This window comes from Octopus bimaculoides, chromosome 4 (assembly GCF_046866305.1).
Source record: "Octopus bimaculoides isolate indiv1 chromosome 4, ASM4686630v1, whole genome shotgun sequence".
NCBI classification, from domain to species: domain Eukaryota; kingdom Metazoa; phylum Mollusca; class Cephalopoda; order Octopoda; family Octopodidae; genus Octopus; species Octopus bimaculoides.
In genome coordinates, this window is record NC_142931.1 from 22839871 (window position 1) to 22848667 (window position 8797).

Below are 8797 nucleotides of genomic sequence, written 5' to 3' on the forward strand. Positions count from 1 at the left end.
AACATAATTTAAAAGACACGTCTACTGCAGTAGATGATATTGTGAAAGTGTGGTTAGGTATTGAAGTCGAAATTATGGTGAGAACTCTTGAGTAAGATGAATCGCGTAAACTATTTCTATGAGCAAGCTTCCCTTCATATACAAATAATTGTTTTAGTTCTCTACAAAGGTGTAGAAATTTCAGATTTTTTTCTACTTTTTTGTAAGTAATTTGTAGAGTTTACGAGAGATGTTATACACTGAAAATGATAAAAATGCTTCTTTAGAGTTTATTTTTATTCTGGCCAGTGAAAATGTACTAAAATTATAATGTTTGATATCAGTGATAGAAGGCAAATTCCATTCTTTATACTCTATAATTTAATCCATTTTCCTCTGCCTTTAAATACAAACTACAGAATGTATGATATCCTTTTCTACTCTAGGTGCAAGGCCCGAAATTTGTGGGGAGGGGGCCAGTCGATTAGATTGACCCCAGGACGAAACTGGTACTTAATTTATTGACGCCGCAAGGATAAAAGACAAAGTCGACCTCGGTGGAATTTGAACTCAGAACATGGAGACAGACAAAATACCGGCAAGCATTACGCCCAGCGTGCTAATGATTCATGTCAGCTCACCAGCTTACAGACTGTATAATATTGGTTGCATGTTTAATGGAAACAAACTTTTGGTTTGGAATCCTGATATTAAGGAGTTTTGTTTACCGAATTAACATCGCTCTAACAAATTGCAGTACAGTGTAAATTTTCTTTATGGATTAGAAAGAGGACGAAAGACAGCCCTATAATCTTAGCAGGGCCACCGGAATTGGGAGAGGAAGAAAAAGGAGATAAAAAAAAGCATCCGTGAGTTGCAGCACGTAGAGATATTGACTTATTCTCACAACGGAAACGGATGTGAATGCAAAAAGCTGAATGGAACGGACTCCGCGAAACGTATGCATGCTGTAGGTGATACTGTTACACGAGACAACAGATTTGAATCACTACCCAGTCTTTACACAAAAACATTTGGAATATATTATAATTTTTCCTGGAATTGGTACAATGCCCGAAATTTTGGAGGAGGGGGCTAGTCGATTGATTGCACCAATCCCAGTATTTGACTGGTAATTATGTCCTTGAGTCCGAAAGAATGAAAAGCAAAGCGGGCTTCGGCAGAATTTGAGCTCAACGTAAAACCAGAAGAAATGCCGCTAATGGTTTTGCCAGCTCACCCCCTTTTTAGCAAGTATTATAATAATCATATATAACAGTGTGACAATTTACAAATTTATTTTACGTATCTCTTTCTTCTTTTCTTCAATGGTAAAGAAAATGAGCATGATAGTTTTGTATAATAGTCCTTTCTACTATAGGCACAATGTCTGAAATTTGCGCGGGTGGGGGGGGGTCGATGTAATCGACTTCAGTGTGTAACTGGTACTTATTTAATCGAACGCGAAAGGATGAAAGGCAAAGTCGACCTCAGCGGAATATAAACTCAGAATGTTAGGACAGGGGAAATGCCGGTAAGCATTTCACGTGGCCTGCTAACATCTCTGCCAGCTCGCCACCTTTAATCTGAATAATAATCCTTTCTACTAAAGCACAAGGCCTGAAATTTGGGTGAGGAGGCTAGTCGATTACACTGTAAGGACAGTGCGATGTGAGGTGACGAGACTGGTTCTTTTGTACCACATCACACAGCGATTGCAATAAAGAGAAATTGAACAGAACAAATAAATGCCAGAGGGAGATAGACACAACTGCATAAGAATGATTAAGAGAACATTTTTTTGATATGTTATCATGTGTGTCTCTGTGTGCGTCATGTATACAGAATAATAGACAGGCCGTCATGAGAACAAAAGGCATGTGTGTGTAGACATAGATGTATGGACGTGTATTAGGTACATTTAAAGATGGCGATAAGAAGAAGTAAAAGTGGCCATAATCCATCGAAGTGAGAAGTAAGTTCCTAGACACAAGAAAGATAATAATACTTGTTCGTAGTCAGTCGTACACAGTAGTTGAAGCACTGTATCAAGAAGTCGGAACAATGAGGCTGAGTCGGTTACAAGTACATGCCGTACGTGAAGTCGTAGCTGTGATGCTGCTGCCTGGGACACGTGATACAGGAGTTCATGCAGGTTGTACATTCACTGTTGATCCGAATTGAAATAATTTACAAACAGTGAACTGTTGGAACATAGGTGAGTTGTTTACTGAGCAGTGTACGTATAGAGATAATGTTGACGAGGTTAAGAAGGACATGATGGTGGTGGCGAAGACGGAAGTTGCCGTAATGCTGTTGGACGAAGTTGGTAAGTCTCAACGTAGCTCTTGTGGTAGTGTTGTCGTTCGAACAGGCTGTGTCTTTGTGGTCAGTGGTTAGACCATAAAAGATCTGGAACCAAAGACCCCGGAGCAAGGAAAAGCTGCGTTTTTATAAGGAGGAGTAGGTTAAAACAAGTTAGTAAATAGGCTGTTCCACGTGGTCCCATTTAGAGCATCTAACTGATTATACACAACAGCTTGGCACAACAAAGTAAGAGACAAATTGCGCCAATACCAACCAATCGCAGTAGTGGACACACGATCCAAATAGCAGCCAAAGGCTAGCTGTTCCCTGCTACGTTCGAATGCACGTATATATGATAAATGGGAGAGAGAACTTTCACCCGATTCTACGCTACAGCATTAATCCCAGTGCTTCACTAGTGCTTAATTTATCGTCCTTGAAACGATGAAAGGCAAAGTCGACCTCGGTGGAATTTGAACTCAGAATGTAAGGACGGATGAAATGCTGCAAAGCACTTTGCCTGCCATGTTAACGATTCTGTCAGCTCACCGCCTTCTTTAATCTGTATAATAATGTCATCGGTTTATAACTGACCACTTCAAGAATGACTAGACTCGTTGTTGAATATATGTATGCCTGTGCTAATGCTAAGAACAAATCAGTGTGTAGAAAGCAATCTGTCTCTGTCTGTCTGTCCGTATCTGTCTCCCTCTTGTCTCTCTCTTTATATATACATATAATCAGAGTGTGCAGAAAACAATCTGTCTCTCTCTCTCTCTCTCTCTCTCTCTCTCTCTCTATATATATATATATATATATATATATATATATATATATATATATATATATATATATAAACACTGAATACTTAATATGCACCATTATTTCCCCAGATCTGGCACTTATATCTATGTTTTATACTTTAAGTGATAGTGATAGCGTGAAAAATCTATACATGAATATATATATCCTGTTGTTACAAGGTAGTTCTCACAGAACAAATTCTACCGATATTCCTTCTAAGTAAACTGGTTGAAGTTGAGTACCGTTTACTGGTACCTCACCTTTTGTTTTATTCGAATTCATGATGGACGTGTGAATTTATTGTAATAAGTAAGAGAGCGAAATGTTAGTGGAACATAAACATAAATATGACTTGCAAAATTATTGCGTTCGTTGTCCTATACAACCGATTATATTTTTGCACATAGATGTTCGGCAGCTGGACAGATTCAACAAAGGAACTTAAACGCTAATTATTGTAGAAACGCAGCTGAATATGTCCATACTAAGAGATCACATACTGACCTCACTATGACAACTCTTGTTATCGGACATCATGTAGCTGCAAATATCTATCCTGAAGAGTTATAAGACACTGATATAAAATCCGAATACGCTGTTAATTAACATTATTATTGTCTTGAGTTCCTGAGTTCGCATTTACCTGTAGGTCTTCAAAAGCAAAGGGAAGACAAACGCTGATATCCGACCATGTGACCTGCTATGCAGTCAACCGGCATGCTAGGAATAACGGTTAAACCTCTTCTAGGAATAACGTGCTCGTGTGTACGATGTTTTGGAAAACACAGGATGATCACAGGGAAAATGACTTTAAACACAAGTCATGTGGAAAAGGTTTGACCTAGTGTTAAACAACACGAATGAGGTCGACTAGAAATGGCCTCCAAATTACAAATTTGTAAGAGAAGTGTTTCTGTTGTCTGACTCCTATTTTAATTGACTCCATGGTGAACTAAGGGGAAATGTAACCACCGCGTAATGGAAGGTAACTACACAATTATCTCGTTCATCGCTGCTGCTTCTGACATAACAACTTTGAAATTATGAAGAAAATTACGATGATGATGATTTCGATGGCGATAATGATGATTATGAAGATGATGGTGCGAGTGATGATAATAATTAGAAAAATACAAAACTAAAAGAAAAATTCTTCGTATTTCAGAAGAAAAACAGAAATTAGCATAATGAATTTACCGACAAAACAAGTAACAAAGAGAAAAACGACGAAAATTGTAAGGAAGTGGATATATTGTGGTGGACATAGAAATTGATAAAATTACCACGAAATCTGCTGTTAATATTAACATTTATAAGCTTAAAAAGAAACGCTCTTCACTCGAGGTTGTTTTTTAAGTATGTTTCAAACTTCAAAGAAAAACAGTCTTTTTAAAAATCCTGTTATTAACTTACAAATGGCAACACATTTGTAGAAGATTATCAAAGGCATTCAACACATAGTCAGAGACATACGTTAAGTGTTAATTTTTCTGTTAATTTCTCTCATCTTGTTTGTTTACTCCGCCTTTGCAAAAAAGACCACCACTCTGTTTTTTAAGAACATTTACAATGTATTAAAGATTCCAATTAAAGTTGTAAAGTGTATAAACATTTTATTCATATCTTTGTATTATGGCAACAGAAACCCCTAAATCTTTGGAATCAATAAATACACACGAAGCCTATTCAGTAATATAACTTAAGCAATGAAACTGTATCGTAAACGGATTCTCATTGTTTCCTTATGTCAGAATAACGTTAATACATACGAAAGAATTGGCCAAACACTTGAAGGCTACGAAAAAGGGTTTTTTTACGTCCAAATTAATGCGTTACGGTCTCGGCGTGCCGTATCTGTATGAAAAGCAATCTTGAGATTCAGGCACGAATGAGTATCTTAAAATTAATAAGCACATGAAGAGAAATTTGTAAAAATACAAAACCAAATAAACTTATTTGAAAAGGAACTTATACATGAGAAATGTGTAAGAAAAAACTAATATTGATACAGAACAAGCAGCACTATAATGAATCACGTAACAAGCACGGACTAGCGAAGATATAATATGAGTACATATGGAGCACAACATATTCTATAACCAAATACAGATTAAGTCAGAATAAACATGGAATTTAAAACAGTGATGAACGTAAGTAGAATAATCCAGGCAACAATCAGGGTAGATGATGAAAACTATAAGCCAATATGGCGTTTAAAATTTTTCAACTGTCGTCTTAAACTGTGTATGGATAAGCTGAAGAGTTTCGTTCAAATCCCACGTGGGGAGTTGTAGTAAAAAATATATCAAAAGAAGGTAAATTTACATATTTTTTATAAGACAGAATATTTTGTCTACCGGTTTCGGGTTTTGCTAATCATGACTGGGAAATTGGTGAAAATATCGTAGTTTTGTAGTATCTTAACGGGTTTTTAGTCCATGTGAATTGTAATGCAATCAACATGGGATAAAAGCCCTTAAGATACTTCAAAATTGCAATATTTCCAACAATTTCCCACTCATGATTAGCAAAATGCGAAGCCAGTAGGACATATATATATATATATATATATATATATTTATATATATGATGTGAAAACCTCGAGCCTGAGGAAAACAGCGAGACCACGGTGGTGCTCCAGCATGACCGCAGCTGCATGGCTGAAACCAATAAGAGAATATATATGTGTGTGCGTGTGTGTGTGTGCGTGTGTGTGTATATATGTGTGCGTGTAATAGTCACATATAATATCAACTTATATATATCAGTTAAAATTGATTTCAATGTGGTCAGATATGTCCACTGGCTGTTGTGCGGTAAAGCAAACCTCCAGAGAGCCGAACAATAGTGCGAACACAAGCAAGAGGGAGTAGCGGAAAACGAACAATAAAAAATACTCTGGGATTTTAACATACACTGCGACCAAGTCATAGAGGCGAGACGACCAGATATCGTGCTCATCCATGAAAAAGAAGTAAAGATAATAGATGTTGCAATATCAGGCGATTCGAGAGTGAAATGTAAGGAAACAGAAATGATTGAGAAATACCAACCACTGAGGGACGAGATAGGAAAGTCATTGGGCATGAGGAAAGTAATGGTGATACAGGTGGTAATTGGAGCATTAAGAGCAGTTTCCAAGGGCTTTGAAAAACATATTAAGAATATTGGAGCTGGTGTCAGGCTCGAGGTGATCCAGAAGACAGCATTGTTGGGTACAGCTCGCATTCTAAGGAGAGTATTGTCTCTGAGTTACAGGAGAAGGCACTACTTGAAACCTTTGGTGATTTGTTATTGTCTGCTTTCAAGTAAAGAATAACTAGTAATTAAGAACTGTCCGAGAGTCTTTCAGAATAACAATAATAATAATAAAAACTATAATAATAATAATAATAATAATAATAATAATAATAATAATAATAATAATAATAATAATAATAGTAATAATAATAATAATAACAATAATAATAATAATAATAATAATAATTGTTCATCATCATGTATTTAGAAGTTGTGAACGAATCTTTAGCTTTGTGCTTATACATCAAGTATTAACTCATTTTTGGTCAAGAAAGTCTAAAAGGCGTAACGTAATTTTGAGGGAAGTAAAGTTATAATCAAGTTTCCATTTACGATTGACTTCATTAACACAAGTGCTGTAAGCACCAACATTCTCATTCTTAATTCTTAAAACTTGTGTTTATGCAAAGGAAGGAGAAGAAAAACACACCGTTAAGGAGACAAACAATTAAGGAAATTTGATATAAAAGCAGATTTTGATCTGTATTTGATTCTTCTGATTGATTTTCTTTTCAATTTTCTTACATAAGATTGTGGGTTCGTTCCACAAATCAAATAAATCAATCAACTTGCCATTGATTTAGTTTCAAAGACTTGCTCTGTTGGTATAGTTGAAGGTGATATCTCTCAACTATACTCACGCTGTGGGTAACTCTGAAGAAATTTTCTGAATTACAAGTGACCAATTTCCACGGGAACATTTTACAAAGTGAAAAACCTAACGTCACTGTTTAAACTGAGAATATGATGCGAAACGGCAGGCACGCTTGCACTTATATATACATTCACGTCTATCTATCTATCTATCTATCTATCTATCTATCTATCTATCTATCTATCTATCTAATATATCTATCTATCTATCTATCTTAGCTACGGCGGTACATATTCTAAAATTGGAACGATACAGAGAAGATTAGCATGGCCCCTGCGCAAGGATGACACGCAAATTCGTGAAGCGTTCCATATTTTTCTTTACTGTGTGATACACGATCCCTATTGATCGGCCTTTCCTTTTCTTTTTTTTTCGATCCCTTTTGATCGAACTGCCCCTTTTTCCCTTCCTACGATCCCTTTTGATCGACACCACCAATTTTTTTTTTTTTTTTTTTTTCCTTCCTTCCCCTTCCCAAAAAGAAAAGCTCTACATTGTATTTGTCCCATCTTCGTTGAGCCCTGTGTGGCTAATAAAAGAAATGTATCTATCTATCTATCTATCTATCTATCTATCTATCTATCTGTGCGGCGCGCTTTCCCGCAGCTCGTCTCCATGACCGAACTGCAGTCATGGATCAAGAAGAGGCCGAGGAAGGGCGAATGGCACCGCGAGTGTCGCGCTGCTCTTCGGCAACTCCAACAACCCGGGTCAACCTTGAGCGACTGCATCACAACTAACGCATTCTATAGTGGATTAGTGGAGGGAAGGTACGACGACGATCTCGGGGCGAACCTGGGCGTCGACGAGGAATACCTGACCCGCCTGTTTAAGACGACCTTCGGGCCGGGACCTATGGACAACTTCCAGAGATCCCTGGCCTTGCAGTGCTATCGAGAAGCACTACCCGTTCGGGATAAGCTCTACAGGCATGGCTCGAGAAACACGGGGCCGACCTGTCCGAGATGCCGGCAGAGCGACGAAACCGTTCTGCACGCACTCGTACAGTGTCCCACCATTTCCGAGCTGTGGGCTTACGTCGAACAACTGCTATCGCGCGTGGGACGAGTCGGTCTATCAGCCGAGTCTATCGTGAATATTGTCGCGCCTCCTTCCTTTAAACGGGAAGGAAGAGCTATTTTCATCGTACTTGTGGCTATGGCGAAAGAATGTGTATGGTGGACGCGTCTGAAAGGTCTAGAGACAAAGACTTTCCTCTCTGGGCAATCTCTCATCAACTTCTTCAAGTATCACCTGAAGAGGAAGTTGAGAGTAGAAAGGGAAGTCTTGTCTAGTGAATGCTTCAAAAAAAGATGGGTGAATGTAGCAAGGATGGCACGTGTGAACGACGGAGCCATCTTGAGCATAACCCTATGAACAAGAAAAAAAATAAAATAAAACAAAAAGGCAAAAGAGAGTCACTTACTGTTATAGTTTCTTCAATGAGAATATTGACCAAGGTTACCGTGGTCTTTTCCGTAGGCTTTTCCTTCCACGGCTAAACCTAAACTGTCCTCCCCTCTTTTTACACGAGAACATTACTGTGTGATACACGATCCCTATTGATCGGCCTTTCCTTTTCTTTTTTTTCGATCCCTTTTGATCGAACTGCCCCTTTTTTCCCTTCCTACGATCCCTTTTGATCGACACCACCAATTTTTTTTTTTTTTTTTTTTTTTTTTTTTTCCTTCCTCCCCCCTCCCAAAAAGAAAAGCTCTACATTGTATTTGTCCCATCTTCGTTGAGCCCTGT

At 37.8% G+C, this 8797-nt stretch overlaps 1 non-coding gene across 1 annotated transcript; it reads left to right on the forward strand.

The window, feature by feature from the left end:
- Window positions 1–7259: 7259 nt before the first annotated feature.
- On the forward strand, window positions 7260–7363 carry LOC128247704 (U6 spliceosomal RNA). Its single transcript, XR_008264072.1, has one exon. It is a non-coding gene; the product is annotated as a U6 spliceosomal RNA (small nuclear RNA).
- The last annotated feature ends 1434 nt before the right edge of the window (window positions 7364–8797 follow it).